This window comes from Mustela nivalis (assembly GCF_964662115.1).
Source record: "Mustela nivalis genome assembly, chromosome: 2".
Taxonomy (NCBI): Eukaryota; Metazoa; Chordata; class Mammalia; order Carnivora; family Mustelidae; genus Mustela; species Mustela nivalis.
In genome coordinates this window covers 11,475,710-11,499,260 of record NC_139021.1, presented here as the reverse complement: position 1 = coordinate 11,499,260, position 23,551 = coordinate 11,475,710, and positions in this window count along the sequence as shown.

Below are 23,551 nucleotides of genomic sequence, written 5' to 3'. Positions count from 1 at the left end.
TTATCACTTGTGTGTGTGCGGCTCATTCAAGTCCATCTACAAAATGCTTTCAGAGCGGCTGGCTCCTTCCTTTGCCATTAACAGCGGACCGACTCTGCGCCTGGCACGGCCCCTCCTCAACTGTGACCTCCTTGAGCCCGAAGATTCGGCTCCCCCGTCGGGATCGTTCTAGTCTCTTCATTTGACAACACAGGAAGCCGAGTCTTGAAAAAGTCAGGTGACTCACACACGGCCACGTGGCCTGAAAGTTAGAGATCGAGCAACGAGAGTTTCAGAGATGCCACCTCCTCAAAGACGTCCTCTGCGAAGCAAGAGAGCAGGAACGTAAGGCCCACCAGCCCAGCTGCTGCGTGCCTCGCCCCCTCCTCCCTAAAGGAAGGAAAAGGAGGAAATAATGATTCTCCTCCCCCTCACTCCACACCCCTCCTTCTCACACTCAGTATCCAAAGGCCCTTTCACATAAGAAATGGAGTTTACCGCCCAGCTCACCCTGGCCTTCTTCACTATAATAATCCACACCTAAGCATCTCCAGTGCACTCCTCTTGGCCGTGGCTGGACAGCGTCAGGTGACCTAGGAAAATCCCAGGCACAGGGAGTAAGGAGACCTGGAATGATGGCCCAGGTGACCTTGAGCAAGCCACTTCTCTGTGCCTCATTTCTACTCCCGTAGAATGGAGATGCTGGTAAAACCTCACAGGGCGCTGCAAAGATTGAATGGAAACACAAGAATGGCTTTGGAGAGCACAGCAGTCATTCCAGTGACACTGGAGCGGCAGAGCTGCACAGATCCTGGTGGCAGGGACAGTGACGGTGGGAGTAAGGGCGACCTTACTACCACTCTGGTGGCCTGGGCAGTAGTCCTTGACTCCGTCTGTCATACAACAAGCATTCCGTGTGTGTTACCCGGAACAACATATTATCCTAGAAACCTTCACAGTTTCCCACCTGCAGAACGATCGGTGGCATCGGCAGGGAGCTGGGAGGCCGCCTCCTCGGTATCCACCAGTTAAGGCGGACTCTGCCATCCGACCGCCAGTACGCCAGATTGAGTATGCCACCAATATGTTTTATTTGGCACATAGCTTTAAAAAAGCGAGACTGGACTTTACAGCTGGGAGTTCTGACAACACGGAGGCCATAGTCGTACAGGGAAGCAGTCAGGTAGAGCTGGGGCGAGACGGCCTCCTACGAGGCAATTAGGTTCCGGGTCACCGTATCTCCACTTCTCCCTGCTGCTTCTGGAACGCTGCAGCTTAGCGTCATTAGATTGTCATTAGATTGCTGTTGTCCTTATCACAAACATTCTGTCCATGCCTCTGAGGGTAACACTAGCTGCTGTAACTAATAAACCCCAAATGGGCATGACTTCATGCAATAAGCATTTATTTCATGGTCTTGTAACAGTCATCGGGGATGGTTTTCCTCCAGACGGTGAATGAGGGACCCAAGCTCCTTCCATCGTGTGGTTTTTGCCATCCCCAAGGGCTCTTCAGCCAGAGAATGAGCAAAAGGAGAGTAGGAAAACCCTATCTGTTACTTAAAGTACCGGCCTGGAAGGGACATTTGTCCTTCCTCACACACATCACTGGTGTGTCCTCATGGGTAAGAACCAGTTACATGGCCCCGCGAGATGCCAGGTGGTCCGGGAAATAGAAAGCCGCCTCCAACAGTAACTCTGCAGTACAGAAGGGGACACTCAGTTTTGTTGCCATCAGTCTCTGCGCCACGCCATGACTCTAAGCAAAGTGTGGGGAAATAAAACACAGATGTAGAGCTCTGTGATTTTTCTTACACTCACCTATTGTACTCATTTATATTCTATCCCTTATGGGCACTTTATTTCCTCCTGTCTGGGCTGCACATCTATGGGCAGATTCTGATTCCATAGTCAGAGGGAGAACCTGAGACTCTGCATTTGTAACAAGATCCCAGATGATGCCACGATGCCGATCTGTGGAATATGCTGCCAGTGACAAGAATGCTGGCCTTCCTAGACCACCTGCCTCTCCTCCCAAATGCCAAGCCCCACCCGATCTACGCTCCTGCAGGCACCCTCTCCTAGCTTGGTCCCACTTCAAAGAGATTAGATTTATTAACCTGAAATGACATGTATCAGTCTGTTTCCCAGTGGAGAGTGAGCTCCTCAGGAGCAAAGGCTGTATTATCCACACTCAATACATGAACATCTACTGAGAGCCTCGCCATACTCAAGGCATACAATGCCGTGTGTCCCAGGATACGCGCAAATGCAACAGATAAACTCAAAGCAGTTGTTGTGGGCCCACCGTGGCGACACATAAGCTGGGACTCACAAAGTGGCAGAAACATTCTGGCCTCAAGAGGCTTTCTACCTGGTCGGGATAATGAGACTCTGAATGGGACTCAGAGCAAATAAAAAGTGGGGGAGAAGAATCAAGTGCCATCTTGTATGTACTCAGGCAGAGAATCTGGAGAAGGGAGAATGGGCAAACTAACTCTTCCTTTTAAATGCAGAATCAGCCATATATTTTCACCAGTGCCAACCAAGCTCCTCTGGTGTTATGAGCCGAATTGTGTCTCCATAAAATTCATATGTTGATATCATCATCCCCAGTATGTGAAGATGGGGTCTTTAGAGAGCTAATTAATTAAAATGAAGTCCCCAGGGCAGGCCCTAATCCAATATAATTTGAATTCTTATAAGACTAGAACAGGGGCACCTAAGTGGCTCAGTCAGTTAAGCAGCTGCCTTCAGCTCAGGTCATGATCCCAGGATCCTGGGATCGAATCCTGCATCGGGATCCCTGCTCCACGGAAAGCCTTCTTCTCCCTGCCACTTGTGCACTCTCTCTCAATCTCTTTGTCAAATAAATAAATAAAATATTTTTAAAAAATAAAATCTTAAAAAAAAAAAAAAAAGACTAGAACAGGACAGAGACACATGTAGAGGGGAAACCACGTGAGGAGTGGCTTAGAGAAGAAGGCGGCCAACTATAAGCCAAGGAGAGAGGCGACAGAAGAAAGCAACCCTACGATACCTTAGTCTTAGACTTGCGCCTCCAGAATTGTGAAGAAACAAATTCCTGTTGTCTCAGCAAACCGGTCTGTGGCGCTTCATTATGGCAGCCGGAGGACTCACACACCTTGTCTATGAACTTCATTCACACTCAGTGTCCTTACCTCAAAAGCAGGTGAGGGATGTGGCAGGCAGATGTTTGTTACGTGCCTCTGGTGTGACCTGGCAGGCAACTCACCTAATCTTATTGAATCCTCATCATAACCATGTAGAATAAACAGCCACAGTATTTCCATTTGGCAGAGTGGGGATCAGAGAGATGACCTTCCCTCTCGATCAGAGTCAAAGAGAGAATCCAGGGAAGCCAGTTTGTAAGTGCCTCCATCAACCATAAAACCGTCAGCTCCTGAGGCTACACCACATTGACTCTCTCAAAGTCAGCCCACAGACCTGTTGAGAAAACTGAAAGGTAAACACTGTACAGGTGCCATCCAAACTGGTTTTAAACACTGTACAACTGAACAGCATTCCGTTGCAAAAACAAATGTGATGCTATCCCCGAACAAAGAGAATGCAGAAAAATATTGTGGCTCCGGCCTCAAATCCCACATTTCTAACTTTTTAATACCAAACAGCCTCCAATGATAGTGAATTTTACTTTAGGATCCGGCTCTTTCCACTCAAGTTGGCTTTGTGAGTTGTTGGTTTTATCAAAATTGAGTGAGAGTGTGTTCAATACAATGTTGGATTCATTGGGGAGAAAAAAGCAAAAGAAAAACCTCAGTTCCTCAATGCCAGGAGCTTACAAAGACATATAAACCATGAGGAATTCCAAGGGCTTACTCAGAAGCCGTTCTGCAAAGGCATTTCTGGAACAAAGGGCCAATGTTCCTTTCAGGGAAGAACGCGGTACTGGTTTCCGGCATTTTTCTTTAAGTCATTTAAGACCATGCCAACAAACAAACATATACTTCTCCTGGGAGAAAGAATCTCATTCAGTGCCGCTTACAAGAGTTCGATTATTGGGGAGGGGGTGCTTCATGGCACGTGCCTTGCCAGCCGGGCCCCGAATGTACAGATCTGTTTACAGGGCTTTATTGATGGCGGCCACAGACAGATAGGAGCCTGTGGCGAGAGCGAACAATGCATGGATCCTCACTGAGCACCACCATCCCGACCAACGCTCGGCTCTGCCAGGAAGAGCTGAAAGGTCCACCTTCTTCTTTGGGAAATTTGTTTGCTAAACATGTCAAAATACACAAAGAATTCGCTCATGTCGAACAGGTTGGAGATTGTCTTCACTGTGACAGTTCACGGGTTTGGGGGGACCCGGGATGATAGGAAACTGAATGACAATAAATGAAGTGATGACTGACCCTTCAGCCGGATACCTATTTTAGCTTTTAATTTACCGGAAATATTCGGGGGCGGGCTCTGAAAACACAGGCATTGGATTAGGACAGGCCATAGCTCAAACGCCAGCTAGACTGCCTGCTAGCCAGATGACCTTCAGTTCGTACGTACCTTCAGCTCTCTAGGCTCCAGCATCTTTGCCTCTAAAGCAAGGATTAATAATACCACCTCCCAGGACCTCTGAGAAGAGGAAATCAGATTACAAAGAAGTATTCAGACAATGCCTCGCATAGGATAAACCCTTGAAACAGATTACCAGTTGTTCCATTATTCCAAGGAACTGGTTTCAAATATACAGCATGTTTTAAAGTACAGCCAAGATTTAAGCAGCACTACTAATTGTACTAGTGAGCAAGGGAGAGCTGGTTCTACTCCGGCAGTTAGCAAGGAGCAGGTTTTCTACTCATCTGCATCTTGACCTTGAAATTCATTCATTTCTTCAAGTGTATTTATGGGACACCCACTCGGTACCGCACCAGCATGCCAGAGCAGAGAGGGCCACAGAGACGAAGAAGGAAGTGTCCGGGGACTTTGACCCAAAAGGGGGTGAAAAATGTATGGAAAACAGACCACACAATAGGCAAAAGAAAGCAGAGTTATAATAGAGAAATAACCAGTACATGAAGAGAAATCTGATTCCATCAGTAGCCCCCGCTGCCCCCCACCCCAAACACACAGAATAATATACCATCATGGACTGGAAGCTTCCTAAGGATTAGGACGTCATTTTCTACATTTTGCAGGCTAGCCCTGAACACACTGCCTGATACTCAAGTAGGTACTCATGAAAATAAAGAAAGGCGGCTGTGGACTAAGTGAATCGACCACTGGCCTGATCCGTACTGCCTATTGGACGCTAGCCGTGGCGCACCACTGCTATCTGGAACAGAGTGCAAGGGGAGGGTACCTCAGCGGCAATTCTCGGGTCCGGGGGCCACTGATCGATCGTTCATGAATCGGAGGGGCGGGCCTCAGGACACAGACCTCGGCTGTAAGTGCAGGTCTGGGAGTCAGGTGCTGGACCCAAAGTCGGGGGGTGGGGGGCGAGTATCCAGAAAAGAAAAGAAATGCCAAGAGTCAACACCAGAGCCAGGGGAGAGCGCCCTTCCGGGAAGCATTTGCTCCGTCACTCGGGAGCTGAGGGGTAGATGAGGAAGGGGAAGGCTGAGCAGCCGGCGGTCAGGAAACCCCACTCTGAAAGACAGCTCTGGAGGAGGCACACGTCCCCTGGGCTCCGGGCCTTGGTGGGAAATGTTATCTTCATAGGACCACACGCTCCCACAGACGCTTCTCTCACCCGAGCCCTTCCTCAGCTATTTGTGTGGATGCTGTGGTTTTCCTTTCTGACCCTTCTTACTAAAATTTTGGAAGAAAAGGGGAAGAAGGCCAGGATGTCACAGAACGACTGGGGTTGGCAGAGGGCGAGGCCCTTGACCCCAGATGGTCTCCGCGGAGGCGACGTGAGGGCATAGGAAGACCAGACGCTCTTCACATCCTACTTCCCAGTGGTATCAGCAGTTCTGCAACTTGTCTGTGTCTCTGTTTCCACAACTATCGAATGCACACACACACATACACACACACACACACTTCACAGTGTTCTCTAGACAATCCAATAACATTATGAATACGAAAACCTCTCACGTCATGTCTGGTACATAGCAGGTACTCAGTAAATGGGAGCTTCCTTTCCTTTGGGCAAGACTTGTAACTGCCCTGGGTCTTCAAGCTTTTAGAAGGCAGAGAGAATTAAACACAACCTATCTCACATGGTCATTATTGGGACCTACTGGGTGTTTTATAATGGATCTCTCCCACCAATGTGCTTCTGCCCTGCCTGGAGCACCCAGATACAGGTTTAAGGAGTTGAGATGCTACTCCTAACATGGATGTGAGAGGGTTTGTTGTTTTTTTTTTTAATTAAGTGCACGTATGATATAAGGATGCGCACATAAGTAGGTGGATGGAGGGGTCTGACTTAATTCCTACAGATATCTTCCACATTCAAGCTGCTTCAACTTCTGAGTGGTCTCCTGAGAAACAGGGGTCACAGAAATCATCTCGGGGGCCTGAGGACAATGAAAAGACTTTCTCCTCATTTTGTATACCCAGAAACTAGCCATTCTTCATCAAGTCTTGTTTAGAAATGGTTGTGCTGCCTGAGAAAATTGGGTTCAACTTGCCATGTAGAATTTTGTTAATGGAGTTGTATAAACATAGCTCTTTATTAATCTAAATTACTGGCCTTCAGGGTGAGTTTATTTTATTTGCACACATGATCTTCAGTCCCTGGGAACCCCGAAGGACAAGTGCGTTCCAGTGAGAACAAGCCTTTTGTGAACCACTTAGAAATGGACCCTCGGGAGGTGCTACATAAACAAAATGTAATGAATTGTTCCCCTTGTCAAAAATGAACAATTCATAATGTGCCCCTGAATGGAACCAACTGGTCCTCTTGTCAAACACTCTGTACTTTGATGTCCATTTCATTGGTTAGAAAAAAGAAGAAGAAAATAAAAGTCCTTTTAAATGATATTATTTTCAGAGTAAAAGGAGACAGAATAAACTCTCAGCTACCAAGCCGCCAGCACCCTTCCTGGTCATCTCTGGACGGGGCACTCTGGATAGATGAATTAGACTTTCCTAACTGAGAACGACTTGCATACTGCAGTTAAAACACTCTTCACCAGTGCTGCAAAACAAACTATTTAAAACAATAATATTCCTGAAGTGGCCAGCGGGTGCAGTGAAAGTTACTACAATAGTAATTACATTTCTATCTCTTTCACTATGTACACATGGACATAGGTACTGTCCATGCGTACTTTATAGCAAGTATCTAGTACTAAGCGATATAATCCATACAGCAACCCAACAGGGTAGGTGCTATTATTATTCTCCCCATTTTACAAGTAAGAAAACCTAGGCAGAATGAGATTAGGTCACACAGATAAACATGTCATGGAACCAAGTATTCAAACACGAGGAATTCTGGACATAAGAATCACTCTTGCTCCACTGTGCCCTCTAAAGAACACTTGAACAGGAAAATATCCTTTCAGTCCACATTCTGCCATTAACTCCCCATGTGACCTGAGGCGAGTTACAGAGAGACCTGAATTTCCCTGCCTCTAACACAACAGGTTTTCCTTGGGACAATTTCAGCATCACTTGGGTTTTTCTGGTTGCAGGCAACTGAAACCCACCTTGGCTAAGTGAAGTTTTAAAAGGAAGAGGAAGAAAAACAAGAAAGAATTCATTAGCAAGATATTTAATCAGGGCATAGAGCGGACAGAGGGCTAAAGACTGGAGACCCAGACTTGGAAACAGAAGGTTCATCAGGACAGGAACCAGCCCGGCATTCAGGGTCTGATTGAAAAGACTATGAAACTAGCTCCTAGAGGTGTCACTATGAAAGTAAATGAGCCCCCAGAATTTGTTCCATTCTATGTCATCTTTAATATATAAAATCCCCGTGGAAAGTACATTGCCCTTGCCAGGGGACGGGAGGGCACCTGATTAAAAATTCCACCAGTATTGCACACACCAATGGGGTTGGGTTTCCAAAGAGAATCTGAGTCTTGCTAAGGAGGTATAGAGTACTTGGGTACCTGGGTGGCTCCATTGGTTAAACCTCTGCCTTTGACTCAGGTCATGACCTGAGAGTCCTGGGATCCAGTCACACATCCCCGGTTAGGGGAAGCTGCTTTTCCCTCTGCCTGCTGCTCCCCTTGCTTGTGCTCATCTTCTTTCTGTGTCAGATAAATAAATAACATCCTTTAAAAAAAAAAAAAGTATAGAGTTCTTTATACATCCACTGTTGTATCAAAGGTCACTTTCAGATGAATTAATAGATTAAATAAGATGTACGTGAAGTTTGAATTGGGCCCAATTTATGGTCAAAGTGCCATAAATGTTAGAGGTAGTTGTAGGAAGGTGGGGTTGGCAGCTAGTGCCCTGCTGCTTTTTCCACTGCTGTTGTCAGCCTTAACCTAGAAATTGCTTGGGTTTTGTGAACTAGCTAAGACTAGGGCAGGGGATTTGTATCACCACATCACTGATGGTCTGTCAATGCTACTTCTAGTTCAGTGGGGCTGTTCCCGCTTCTCAGAGATACTGAGGACACTAAATTAAGCCCTTTGATGTGATTCCTCCTGCAAGGAATAGTATGGAGAATGAACAAGCAGGTAAATCATTAGAGTGCCTTGTGCAAGATTTCAGCTAAGAGAGAATGTATGTCTAAACCGGGTCAAAGAGAACAGAAATGAGGAAGACAAAGCATGCTTGATAGACAGTTCAAAGACTGAGCTGGCAGCACTCAAGGACCCGGCAAATGGAAGGGAAATATGAAGGGGACCCTGCAGTTTCGGGTACAGATGACCGGATGAATGGAAAAGCCACTTACTGTGGACATACAAGAGCAGTTGGCAGCTTTCGAGAGAAGATAGTGAACACAGTTTTGGACTTGTTGAATTTGAAGTCCCTGTGCACATGTCCAGAAGAACCATCTAGAATCCAGCTTAAATATAAGAATCTAAACCCTGACATGGAGTTTGAGAATGGTATTTGGCTACAATCTACAGCAGCTTTAGTTTAAGCCACACGTTTGCTTAACCAAAGAAAAGTTTACATGTTGAGAATGGCTGTGGTGGGGGAAGGGTGTCGGTGGCAGGGGGATCAGGAAGTGAAGGTAGACCCCTGAGGATCAAGGAAAGAAACCCAAAAGAAAATAAGAAGGAAGAATCAGGGAGGCAGGAAGAAAACTAGGGGTACAGTCACTGAAGTCTATTAGCAGTAATATCTAAATCTCAGAATTCAAGAACACAAGGAGAGAAATCCAGGTAGAAATCTGCTTTCGCCAGGACCGTTCCGGGAGGGTGAAGCACTACATAGTCACTACATAATCACACGGCTGATGGACCTAAAAAAGCAAGATTGACCATAGCAAGATGAGGCTGCGGAGAGGGTGAGGCCAGACCACACACAGAACCCTGTGGGTCATGATGAATCTGGACTATGTAGCTAAGGTGGAGGAAAGGCATGAGGAGTTTCAAGGAAGAGGATGATATGATCAGAATGAGCTCAGAACGAGCTGCAGGGTAGAGATTCCTAGAAGGTCAAGAGTGGACGCAGGGAAACCAATGAGGAAACTCTTGCATAATTGCTGCGGTGATAAAACCTGGTGGTGGTCCAAACCATGAGCTCTAGAGTCCAACAGCCTGGATTTGAGTCTTAGCTATGTAACTTTCACACACGGGCAAAACATTGAACTTCTTGCTGCTCAGTTTCCACATCTGAAGATAGGTTCACAAATACTTCCTACCTCCAAAGTTGTTCTCAGGAGAAATCAAGCACATTCATAGTACAAGACACCTCAAACAGTGTCTGGTTCACAGCAAGGACTCACAGCCATCTCTCACTATTGTAGCAATGCAGTGTGACAAATCTCAGTGAGCAAAGCTACAGCACAGAACACGGGGACATGTTGGTGAATTCAGACTTTTTTGGTGGCAAGAACCACAGAACTTTCACATCAGCTAAATTCACAGAATTTGTCTTATTTGTCAGAAAGTAGTCGAAAAGATGTCAAAATTGTAATTGATGGAGAGTATAGTATTTTGTAAACAGAGCGGTTTTTTGGAAGTTGTTACGAATTCAGATTTTGTATAATGAATGTGGAAGTGAAAGTCCAATAAATAAACAACCAATGTAAAAGTTTGCATTTCGTGGGACGGATGGGAGAAGCAAACTGTAACCTTATCTGCCAATAGGCCCATTGTGTGGGAAGCATTACTAATTGTTATGCCTGGCTATTTGGAGAGATTTCCCACAACTGCTAAAGAGAGCAGTGATCAAACAGAAAGCTCGCAATGGCAACAGCAATAGCTCATTCTTCCCTTGACACTGAAGCCCAAGAATCTGGGGTATTTGATTAGGGAGGATCAAAAAATATATGTGAAGGCAAAAAGCACAGAGCACAGTCCCTAGCTCATGGAGGCTGCATAAATATTGTTCTCTTTCATTACATTTGATGACAGTGGTTACTTCTTTGTGGGTCTACTGACATTACATGCCACTCAAATACACACTAGGATACGGAGAGCTGCATTAGCTACATATGTTTGGAATACATCACTTTGCTTGAGATGACAATAGTCCACCATTTGCTATATTCATTTTCATGGTGATATGCTGGATTAATGATAAAATTTATATTGGCATCATAGATTTTAGAACTTTAAAAAAGAAAAAAGCCAAATGACTATTGACATAAGACAAATGACCCATTAAAAACATGTTAAAAATCCCTGTCCAAAGCTTTCTCACCCAACACCCGCCCCCATGACCCTGTGACCCATTCTTACATAGACTGTAAACCATTCCAGTCAAAAGGAAGAAAGAAACAGGACAGGAGAAACAGAAGAAATAATAACCACATGCAAGCTGGCTAGACCCCAAACACTGTGCTCCATGCCCACACATATAACTAAGGTGAAACCCTCCATCATCCGTGCTGTAGAACTGTGCTCCTGTTCGGTAGGAAACCAGTCTATGGCTCACAGAGATTAAGAATCAAGGTAGCAGAGCCAGGGAATGGCAAATCAGGGGCCCAAATTTAGGCTGGTCTGATGCCAAATCTCTCTCCCTTCCCACCGCACGGCTGTTTCTATGGGACTCTTAAGGCCATTAAAGCATGTGGGAGACATTTTTTACTAAGAGAAAGGAAGCAAAAAACTTAGTTTTAAACATCCAAATTCAATTAAAGAAAAATATAGGCCTTCCTTTCCTAGCAACTGTAGAATCAAAAACTCCTTGTGTAAGAAGTCTATGCCCCAGTGAAACTGAGAAACTATCTAGAAAGCACCGATGTTCTGGTCATTGACCAAGTATTTGTTCAGGTAACCTCGGGTGTATATGACACCGTCTGGTTCTGCTGCTAGGTTTGTGGAATCCTAGGAACAGAGGACAAGAGGTCCTCAACAAGAAAAAGAAGCAGTCACACATAGGTGAGCAATAACAACAGGTAGAGGTCATTTGGACCAGGAAAGCAGGTAGGAAATAGAAATTGACTAGCAATACACGCACACACAGACCCACACACACACACAAGCACACAACACAATGGTTTGGAGTTGAAGGAAATAGCTGTTTTTAAATACTTTTTTATAATTTTACCCAAAAAAATCCTTTATGACTGTTAATTGTTTATGTGCCCATCTCTCTTACTTTGTTTTGAACTCCTTGGGTTCAGTATGCTGTTTATCCTTGGATCTTGGGATCTTTTTTTTTTTTTTTAAGATTTTATATATTTATTTGACAGACAGAGATCACAAGTAGGCAGAAAGGCAGGCAGTGAGAGAGGAAGAAGCAGGCTCCTTGCCAAGCAGAGAGCCCGATGAGGGGCTCGATCCCAGGACCCGGAGTTCGTGACCTGAGCCGAAGGCAGAGGCTTAACCCACTGAGCCACCCAGGCGCCCCGGATCTTGGAATCTTATACAGTGACAGACACGTGGCACATATTTAATATAAGTTTTCCAATGGGATGGATGGATAGACAAAACAGTGAAGAGTCAAAAGATATTAGAGTAAAGGAATGAATAGGAACTATTGCACTTACAAATGTATTTGCATTAGTAATATTTCTCCAAATAGTAGGTGCTTTAAAGTTAAGATTGTTATCAAAATCCTATCAGCCTACCTGTCCTGTTGGAAAGAATTAGGTCTAGATTTCGGGGCAGTAGCCATGCAGACAGTGGTAGTGAATGGGTTTCACAGGGTCAGGAACTTGGTGGAGGCGACTCCTCAAAAACAAAGGAAGGCAATTGGTCAAAGTATTATTCTAATACACTGATGATATTCAAGTGTCAAGGAGACCAAGCATAAATCTTATAAAGGACCTTGGTTGGTTATCTCTTTGCCATCCACCACCCTCTTTGCTAATGGTCTGACTTCCACCTGCTCTCCTGGTGCAGAGCTCATAAGTTAGGCCATGCCACTCTGCCCAGTCCACCCCATAGCCAGAAAGTTGATTCAGGGCACTTCTATAACCTTAGCCAATTCAGCATGGATCTCAAGACTTGCACTGAGAAATCTCAGGGAAAGAAGTTTTCATATCTGCTGGATGAGGCAAGAAGACATGTTACTCCGGGAGCTACTGGTATGCATCTTGGGAACAAAGAAAGAAACAGATTTAGTGTGAAGTCAGAAAGAAAGGCGGGGGAAAAGTCAAGTCTTTAGTGAGAGCATTCTCTGAAGTTGAAGCTTTTTCTCTGAACTTTTCAGTCCATTGCTTTCCTGTTATTTATAATGTAATGCCTCCTCACTGATAACATCATAGCTTATCAAACAAAATCACATCTGGAGCAAAAGGTGGGAGAGGGGTCCTGAGGGATCACCTCACCTTCAGTCAGAGATCACTTCGCCTTTGGGGGTCAGTAGACGTGTGACACACAACAGTAGTCAACAATATAAACAATTATGAATGTCAAAGGGAAGTAAAGATATAGGTATGAGCAACTCTATGGGTTCTCTCTGGTTACTTGTTTGTTCTTGTGCATCTTTGAAGAATCTTGGCGGGACCAAATCCAGGCACTCCTACAACCGGACTTTAGGGTTCACTGGAGAAACTAATTGGCCTCTTACTGAGAGGCAGCTCCAGAGGACTCCCTTACTCCCCAGCTCTTTCCTAATCATGACCCTGTTGCCAAAACAGGCAATGCAACTGGGTATCCCTCTCCCTAATTGCAGCTGCACCAAAAGCAACTATAACAGAATGGACTGAAAAGGTGGAATTTAAGAACTGGGGAAAGAAAAAAGTTCCAGAGCGGCTATCATATAAAAAGAATGAGAAGAAAGAAAAAAAGAAAGAAGAAAGAGGGAGGGAAGGAGGAGAGAGGAGAGAGGAGGGAGGAAAGAAGAAGGAAGGAAGGAAATCCCGGAGTGTGTCAGGTCTGGGGGTAGGAGAAGATTGAGGAACAGCTGTCAGCTGGAAACTGGATATAGGGAAATGTAATCATGGATGGATTTGCAAAAATCTAGTTCACAACAAGGGATGGAACTTTCCAAGACCACATCACCCAAGCTCAGGAATATGTCGCCTTCTGGATAGGAACTGAGGCTGCCAGCCACAACACTTCATTCAGTGAACCTGGACGTGCATCTGATTATTCAGGGAGTTTTGCTGGGAGCCCATCCCCCAAAGTAGATGCTAAGCCCCTTGCTAGGAAAGTATAGGGTGATGTAATGAATTCCAACAGGATGGGGCAGGAACAAGAAAGAAAAACACACAAAAACCCCAAATCTTTTATAAGTCAGCACAGCAACTGCAGGATTTAAAATGAAATTCCGATCCATGGGATGATGGCCAAGCCAGGAGACACCATAATTATAGGAGATAAGACTTGGAATAGGATAAATTAGAAACATTGCCCCAAAGTTATAGATTTAAGAGGAAATAAAGATGACACACACAGCGAAACTTCTGTGATCAGGAGAATACGTCAGGATTAAAGAATGTATATATTTGTTAGGAGCTATATTCACATAAATATAAATTTATATAACTTTATATATGTATGTATATGTAAATTTATATATGTATGAATACATATTCTCAGAGCTCTCTTTAGTTCAACAAACATTTAACTAACCATGTGCTAGGCACTGAGTTAGGCCCTAGAAATGCAACAGGGCTTCTTGACCTTGGCACCACTGACATTTGGGACTCGGTAATTCTTTCTTCCAGGGAGAGGTGTTGGTGTGGAGACCATCCCACACATTGTAGGATTTTTAGCAGCATATCTGACCTCTACCGACTAAATGCAGTAGCAATCCCCCGACTCGAGTTGAGACAGCCAAAATTGTCTACAGAAATTGCTAAATGTCTCCCCTGAGTGAGGTACACAAAATCCTCCCTGGCTAAAAACCACAGAATAGAACAGGAATGAAGACAGAACCGTCACACAATTCAGTGCATGTACTCCAGGGTTAAACTATCTATCTTTGTGTCCTGACCTTGCGACTTACTGGCTGTGTAACACTGGGAAAGTGATTTAATATATTTCTAACTTCAGGATCCTCATCCAGATAATGAAAATAACTGTGGCTTTTTTTTTTTTTTTAAGATTATTTATTTATTTAACAGATTGAGAGGGAGATCATAAGTAGGCAGAGCAGCAGGCAGAGAGAAAGGAGGAAGCAGGCTCCCTGCTGAGCAGGGAGCCCGATGTAGGGCTCCATCCCAGGACCCTGGGATCATGACCTGAGCTGAAGGCAGAGGCTTAATCCACTGAGCCACCCAGGCACCCCTAACTGTGGAACTGTTATAGGATTAATCAGAAGACCTATGTAAGATATTTGACACAGTACCCGGCCCAGATTAGGAAAGCAAATCTTTTTCCAAAGGGCTCACAATATAATGCAAAGCAATTTAAGAGCAAGTATACGATTAATTTACATAGGTTTCCCTTGAGTCATATTCAATATTTCTCCCATATTGCCAAAATCTCATTCCATTTCCAATTCACTTACATGACTTCCACCACGGCGATGAATCAGGACTAGAGATTTTGCACCAAGCCTCCTCTTCCATCCTTCTCCAAGCACCTTCCATCTTGCTGCCAAAGTTGACTTCCTGACGATCCACCCTGAAAACTATTGTCCTTAAGTCATTGACTCCACATGGCTCTGTCTGGCATTCAAAGTCTTCCACGATTTGAATTCACCATGGGTTCCCCAGTCCACCTGTTCCTCAAGAGTTAGTGCAAAACCAACCTCCTTCAGAACGTTTTTCCAGATCCTCCCACCTAGAAGTTCTGTCTTCCTCTGCCACATACTCCCTTGTGCTTTCAGGCGCCTATAAATGAACTCCTAACAATCTGCCTCATTCAAGAGTTCTTCATGTCAGTCTGTCTCCTGTGTTAGTGTGAGAGCTACTGAGAATGGAGACCGAGCTTTCTGTTATGTCTGTATCCTCAGTGCCCTCAATTCCGTATCTGCCACTGTGGAGTTGTTATACACTGCATGCAAAAGTAAACAAACAACACAAGGGAAAATGGAACCAGACAGGCACTGGCCAGAATCAACACTATTTGGCCAGTGGTTCTTGGCCCAGTTGATCAGAATCTCTAGAAGACCTCAAACACCAATATTTTTTAAATTCCTCAGGTGATTTCAATTGCAGAAAATTAGGATTAGACGACTATATGGAATATATGAGAATAGTTGCCTGCCCCCTGGGGTGGGCAAGTTTCATTTTGAGGGCCAAGCCCAATTAATCAATAGTGGCTGCCTGCAGCAATGCTTTGAGAGGGGTCCTGAGGCTCCCCACTCAGAAGAAGAGAGCAGGGTGACCGATCAGCCATGTCGGCAAGAGCCAGTAATCAGGGAGCTGCAACAAGGCCACGTGACCTTTCTGTGATTGATGCATCAGGAGGAGGGGAGATGGACCTAATGACATTTAAGCATAGTTTAAATATGTGTGTGTTTATATATGTGTGTGTTTACCTGCATACATATGTATATATGTAAACATACACATGGATATAGATATGTCTGTTCTATAGAATAATAACTACAATTTTTACCTACAGGCTAAAAATGGAATTAAACCCAGCAGGTGTTATGGTAGCACACTGCTGTGGGCTCTGACCTCATAGTGTGGACAATCTAGGGGAATGCAGGAACTTACCAAATAATCACATGAGTAGGTAATTTAAAAGTGAGACAGAAAACTAAGGGACGTTCAGCAGATCTCCCAAAGGGGATATTTAATTTGTTTGGAGGGCCAGAGAAGCCATCCCCAGAAAGTGGCATTTAATCTGAGATCTGAGAGATGAAAATAATTGAGTGAGAAGGACAGGGAAAGAGTTTTTCAGGCCAGAGGCCAACCATGAGCCTGGAACGTGGGCTCCAGTACATGGAGCTGTGTGGTGGTGGCAAGTTACTTTAGCTCTAGTCAGGTCACCTGTAGGTGGGGGACTAGCGAATCACGGCACCCAGGACTGTGGCAGCCAGCTCCTACATGTTCCGCGTGCAGCGCCACATGTAGAACCACAGAGCAGGGAGGAAATGTTCTCCTATGAAAAGTGCGAATGCTTTGCAGACAGAGAGAAACTTGGGATCCAGTTTTGACTCTGGCATTTACTAGCTGTGTGGCTTGGTCAAATAATTTCACCTCTGAGCCTCAGTTTCCACATCCGTCAACTCGAGGTGGTGATTAATTAGATGAAGAAGACCACAGTGGTAAAGCAGAGCCTGGGCTCTGGAGTCAGGCTGCCCACAGGCAAATGCTGGCTCTGGGACTTTGTAGCTGTGTGGACTGAGCAAAGTAACCTCCCTGTGCCTCAGTTTCTTCCTTTTCTTCATCTGTAAAATGAGAAAAATAATTGGGTCATTTGTGAAGATTAAATGAGACAAGGTAAATAAAAGTTTGAACACAGAGCCTCTCACACAGAATGTACTTGGCAGAATGGACTCTCTTGGTAAATTCTGACATAGTGGAATTTTCTCTGCATTGCAATTCAACTGGAACATTTTCTGCTCATACGGAGTTAATTCTGATTATTGCCAAATGAAAGCTTTTAAAAAGACCTTGGGTTTTCAAAACTCGCAAGCCAGGACACCCACAGCAGAGCGGGTCTGGTGCTGACATGGACGATGTTGTGGGTTCACGTGGCAAGTTGCTCCTTGGTCCCAGATGTGCCCTTGCAAGCCTTGAGTTTCATGTTCCTCGGGGCCAGGTACGCGCCCAGCACCTAAACACGCTAGGTGTGAAGCTAGCCTGGCTTCCCAGTGGCCAGCATGAAGTCAAAGAGGTCCTGGAATCTTGTCATCATTTATAGAAACACAACAGGGGGGAAAAGCTGTAGGAGGCGTGGCTTGAGCCCGTCTGTAAGGCCTCAGCACAGCTCAGAGCAGAAAGAAAAGGAAGACACTCCCAGGATTTCCATCCAGCAAGAGCTGTACACTTTTGTACTCAATAAAGAGCCAATTATTGAATTTCTGAATAAATGGAGGATGAAGGAACAGAAATGGAATGATACTGTGTGGCCATTCACATAAGCTCTCTCATTGGATCCTCAGAGCACTAACCTAGATAGGGACCATCAGCCTCACTTAGCAGATGGGAAAACTAAGTTCCACAAATTCCGTGAACCATCTGACTTCAAGGCTTTGCTCTGAAAAACAAGCTTGGCATTTCTCCCAACAAGCTTCATGGCTATCAGCAGATGTTAGTCAATAAGGGAGAGATACAGAGTCAAATCCCAATGCTGTAAACGGCCCCTTCAGGAACATTACACAAGGTCCTCTCCCGCAGTCCTGCTCGGAATCTTTAAAGCCAACACATGAATCTGCAAATCAAGGGGTGACATAACGTAAGACCTCGGAGGCCCCTCTTCACAGAGGGTCTTGCAGGACTCAGACTCCGTGGCACACATACTGGGCAATTCCGTAGTGTGTTGTGCTACCTTTCTGACTGATGAAGTCTGAATGAAGGAGCAGACTGAATGGTGTCTGACAAACCCCAGGAACCAGATCTGGAATGTGAGGTATGACCAACACATGAGTTCGCTGGGGCCGCCAGAACAAAACGCCACGCTCGGTGCCTTAAACAACAGAAACTCATTTTCCCACCATTCTAGAAACTGGAAGGCCAGTATCAAGGTGAGAGCAGGGTTGATTTCTTCCAGGCTTCTCTCTCTTTGGCTTGCTAATGACCGTCTTCTTGCTGTGTCCTCATGTAGCCCTTTCTCTCTGTGCATGCCTCTTTGATGTCATCTTCTTAGGAGGACATCAGTCAGACCGGATTAGGGCTCCCATGCTTATGACCACGTTTAACCTCAGTGACCCCTGTAAAGGCCCTATCCGCACACACAGCCATGCTAAAGGTTAGGGCTTCAACATAGGAGCAGGAGTTGGACTGAGTCCAGGATCCCACAAGTCCATGAATCAAGCCCTGTTCTGTCAGTCAGAAGGATAGATGGGAAGACACCTGGCCTCTGTCCCTAAACACTGGGCAGCCAGAGCAGCCCGAGCACAGAGGTAATGGCAAAGCTCCAGCGGGCAGGAGACAGCATGTGTCAGAGGGACGGCCACTCCTCCATCCGTGTACACAGCCAGCAGGAGTGGGAAGGCAGTAGGACTATGGAGAGCAGGAGAAGGGGCTGTATTCTAACAGGACTTGTTCAAATTCTAGGGAAATGTTTCCTTGAAAACGGTGGGTAGAAATAACAGAGGCAGTGATATTTTCTACTCGAGGTCCATTCTCCAAAAGTAGTACTTTCTTTCTCTTAGAGAGAGAGAGAGAGAGAACAGGAGGAGGGATGGGGAAGAAAGTCTTTCAAGCATCTACGCTGAGTGCAGAGTGTGACGCAGGGCTCAATCCCACCACTCCTGAGATCATAACTTGAACTGAAACCAAGAGTCAGAGGCTTAACCAGTGGAACCACTCAGGCACTCCCAAAAGTAGCGCTTTTTTAAAATTAAAAGACATTCAAGCAACTGGTGTGGATAAATAGACTATGAGACACAAGAGAAAGTAGTATCAGGGCAACATTTTTTTGTGACTTTCAATGTTCCCCAGTCTAACTCCCAGCTCCTCTCCCTGGGATGTTGAGTGGAGTTAAGCTACTGAGAAGAGGGTGTCTCAGGAAATGGGGAGTTTAGAGGGGTCAAAAGCAAAGTCCTAGGCAGAGATTGGGGAAGTAGATTATTGAGATGTTATATTTTATCAGTGACAATGATTTTAGCAGCCAGTAATAGGGAAAAAAAAGTGGCTTGAACCCTAAGGGAATGCTTGAAAGAGGGATGTTAACAGGGTTAGTTAATTCCAAGGCGCCTTCGTGAAGGATTCAGCTTACTCCAACCTTCCATGCTGCCATGCTCATGGTGTTCTCGGGCACAGACCCTCTGTGGTCCCCAAAACAGTGGCTGCAGTTCCAGTCATCGTAGGTAGACATAGCGACATCCAGAAGCAGGAGCACAGTACCAGGACTTCCCTTCTGAATATGAGGAAAACCTTTTCCAAGAGGCCCTGGGCCATCATTTGCTCCTGTCTCATTATAAGCCCACGCCTACACCAGTCAATGTGAAGTGTCCTGGTCCCACGATAGCTGGCTTAGACCAGTGAGAAGTCAGTCAAGTCTGGGGCCAACTTTCCTTGACGGCTACAGATGGTGGACACCTGAGGAAACCAGAGTTCTGTCAGCAAGGAAGAGAGGGTACAGCCATTGGGTAATGGCTGCCAGCAATGACTGGAGCAAAGCTAAACCTCAACAATCAGAACAGGGGACAGAGCAGAAACCCAAACCCCAGGAATCAGGAACAAAGAAAAATTTCCATTGTGGCTAAATTAAGGGGGTATCAATTCACAAAGGGTATGGAGGGGAATGTGTAGACCACAATGTACAGACAGGCCTTTCCCGTGCTGAGAGAGAGAGAGAGGAGTGGCAGAAGGGAGGGCCAGCTGCTTGCACAAGAGAAATAGCAGTCATTTGCCACCTGAGTTATGATCTAGAACCACAGCGTGAACTCTACTCTCCTAACCCCCAAGGCAGCAAGCAACAGATTGTCTAACTCCCTGCCTGAGCGTTCCCAAGGTGAGTTTAGAGAATGCTTCACATCTCTGACTTACGTCCAGCGTCCGCCATACTAGCGACGGCTGTACTAATGACGCCTGGCAAGTTACCTTTGAGCTTTTATTTCTTCATCTAAAAAATACAAGTGATAAAAATACCTCTCTCTTCAAAGCTTCACAAGATTTACAGAAGAGCATGTGAAGGCTAGGAACTGTCAATTTTATTAATGGCTATATTAATATATATTACTTAATGGTCATATCAATAGTCATTTAAACTCTAGAAAAGTCTCTCATGACCTCCAACTGAGCAAACTATCTAACTCATCATACAAAACGGAAGACATCCAAACCCCCCGCCAAGTCCAACTAGTCAAAAATTCAATTAAAGAACCATATTGGATTCATTTCTCTCTCTTTTTTTAATTTTTTAAAATTTATTTATTTGACAGAGAGAGAGAGATCACAAGCAGGCAGAGAGGCAGGCACAGAGAGAGGAGGAAGCAGGCTCCCTGCCGAGCAGAGAACCCAGATGTGGTGCTCGATCCCAGGACCCTGAGATCATGACCTGAGCTGAAGGCAGAGGCTTAACCCACTGAGCCACCCAGGCACCCCTTGGATTCATTTCTTAATCAAAATGGAGATCCCTGACATTGGTGGCCTCGGACTCCAAGAACAGATAGGTCCTTTCTAGCTCTCACTCAAGCATTCTCCCCAACCTAACTAATTCTTTCCAGAAACAGAGCTCGTCTCTGCACCACTCCATGCTGAAGCAGTAATAACCATCCAGCATGTCAGCTCTTGGGTTAGAAATGACGGTTTTTCATTTCTGCTCCACAGAAAACACCATCCAGAAATATGATCACAATATTCCAAAGGGAAAGGGCAGTCATTCTTTTCATCTCTCGGACACTGTCTGATAGACACCATCCCCCAGCTTGCGCACACCACCTATCTGCCTTTTTAAAACGAAGACGGGCTTTGCTCACAGAGCTCCTCTGATGGCGCTCTGATCCAGCGGCCAGAGCAAAGGGTTTTAATTTGAGCCCTGCTCTTAACTTGCTGTGCAACCTTCCCCAAGTTACTTCCCTTCTCTGGGACTTGCTTTCTTCACCCAAGAAAAGATGGCAAGGTGATTACACACGCTCCTTCAATACCCACCATTTGGTAAGAGCCTACACTTTGCCCACAGTTTTTAGCTCCCATTCTCACTACAAGCTGAGAGACCCGGGTCTCTGCTGAAGGAAGTCTGGGTTTGAACCACGGGCTGTGTGCCGGGATACTGGCCCCTAACACAAGACTCTACTATCTGAAAACATCTGCTCTTCTCCACCTTATCTGTTTTTGAATTTTTTTTTTTTTTTTAAATAAGTCACTTATTTCTGATCCCTGCTAGACCTGGATAATAACATCCGGTACAGGTTACAGGTTTGGGAATCGAGGTGTCGTTTCCCGTGGCTCCTACAAAGGACCAGGGCAGAGAGACCCAGGGGTGTTCTAAAAGGGAGCAGAGCAGGGGCAAAACCTGAAACATTCATTGGGAATCCTGCAGCCTCTCCAGGCACCCCACTGTTGCGTCAGACAGCAGCTTTCCAGCTGGGTGTGTCCCCATTAGAAGCAACCCAAGCCCCTCTGAGAACTGGGAGTAAGAGGGGCAGAGCCCCTCCCAGACCCACCCCCCTTCAAGGGCTTCACAAAGACTTTCCAACACCAGCCATTACAGAGGATTAGGCCTCAGAGTTCAGGGGACCCCGAGGCTGGGTCACCTCCTGCAAAGCCTTCCTTTTTGGCCTTTCCCAAGCTTGGTGGGCCAGTGCCTTCTCCCCTCCTGGCCTGATCATCTACAACAAAGAGTTTGATGAGGGGGAGAGAGATGGGGGGGATGATATTTAAAGAGAGAAAAATGCCCATTCTCAATGCAGACAAAAGGTGAGATTAAATGGTCCTGAGGGGGGCCCCTCCACGTTGCTGGGGGTTGGGGGATCGGGGCTCTGTGAAATTAATAGACTTCCCCAGACCTGCTGAGAAAGCTGCTCTCCTCCTAAATCCATTTACATGAGAATGTCAGCCCAGGAACCTGGTTTAAGATATGCTTAATGTCAGAAAGAGTAAGGGCTGCGGGCAAGAACTGATCTAAAACCTTGGTCTTCCTCAAGTCAGAGGCTTCTCTTGGGGCCTAGGTACTCAGCAAAGTCACCAACTTCACCATTCTTAACCTGGGGAATGACAGCAAAGCCCCGAGAATCTGGATTCCAACTTTGTGAGTTGCCACTAGAACAGAGACTCCGCTCCTTGGCGGCTGTGTGGCCTTCAACAGGTTACTTGACCTCTGAGCCTCGTATCTCTCCTACCCAACTGTAGGAAGAAGTATGCGGTTGGGTATGGAAAGTAATTCACTGGTAATGAGGGTTTGTCTCCCCCCTTCCTGCCTACCTTCCCTTTGCTTCCTCCCTATCTGACTTCCTTCCTTCCTCCCTTCCTTTCTTCTTGTCCTCAATAGAACACACACATTAGTACCTGCTGTGAGCAGGGGATTTTGCCAAGAGCTTAGATTGCCAAAGAGAGTATGACTCTCCTCTGCTCTCTTGTCCAAAGGAGAGGTGGTTTTGGTTGTGTGATAAAACGTAGGCACAGGATGAAATTATACACAGGACTGCATCCATGCAGTGGCTTTCTCCTGTTGGAGATGATGCCTCTGGGCTCTCCCAAGCAATAGGAGTCTGTAATTCACCGTTCTTACTGAGATGACCCCACCAGGCCACCAGGGCAGTGGTGGGACCAGGACTCATGGCTGGCCACTCCTGGTCCAGGCTCTTTCAACACGAGCCTTGATGACAGAAAATTATGAGGTCATGAGCCATGATTTCAGAAAATGTTATTTAATTCATGTTCCAACAGGAGTTCCTGTCCTCCTTTTGGTTTTTATTCTTCTGTCTCAAAAGAAGAGATAATGATTATTTTTAAAGTAAGATCATTTTGGTGATAACACAAGTCTATAGAGCTACAAAATTCAGCTTTCAAAAATAGCTGCCTGGAAATGTAGACCCAGAGAAAAAAGGTCACTGGGGGAGAGGGGCCTCACCTTTACCCATCCTTTCTGAAACCACACCACACAGCACCCTGACCGGGCTGCTCAAATTGCAGCTGAGACTGTAGACGGAGACAAATGCTTAAAACACACACACACACAAAACTCCAGCCCAGCTGACCTTTGTAGTGCTGTCGATGATGTCTAGAAGGGCCGTATGGAAAGAGTGGAGGGCATGACGTCAAGTAGGGGGTCTTTGCCACTGCCAGCTGGGACAGCTTCATCTTGCCGAGAGGTACATTTCCTCACACATACAATGCTGTGAAGATCCCAAATGCCAGCGTGAGAGGAAGGGGTTTCAAAAACATACAACTGTGTTGTCCAATATGGTAGCCACTAGCCACAGGAGACTACCAAACATTAAATCAATTACAATTAAGTAAAATTTTAAATTCAGCTCTTTAGTCACACTGGCCACATTTCAAGAGCTCGATATTAAAATGTACCTAGTTCCTACTGTGTTCGATAGTGCTGAAA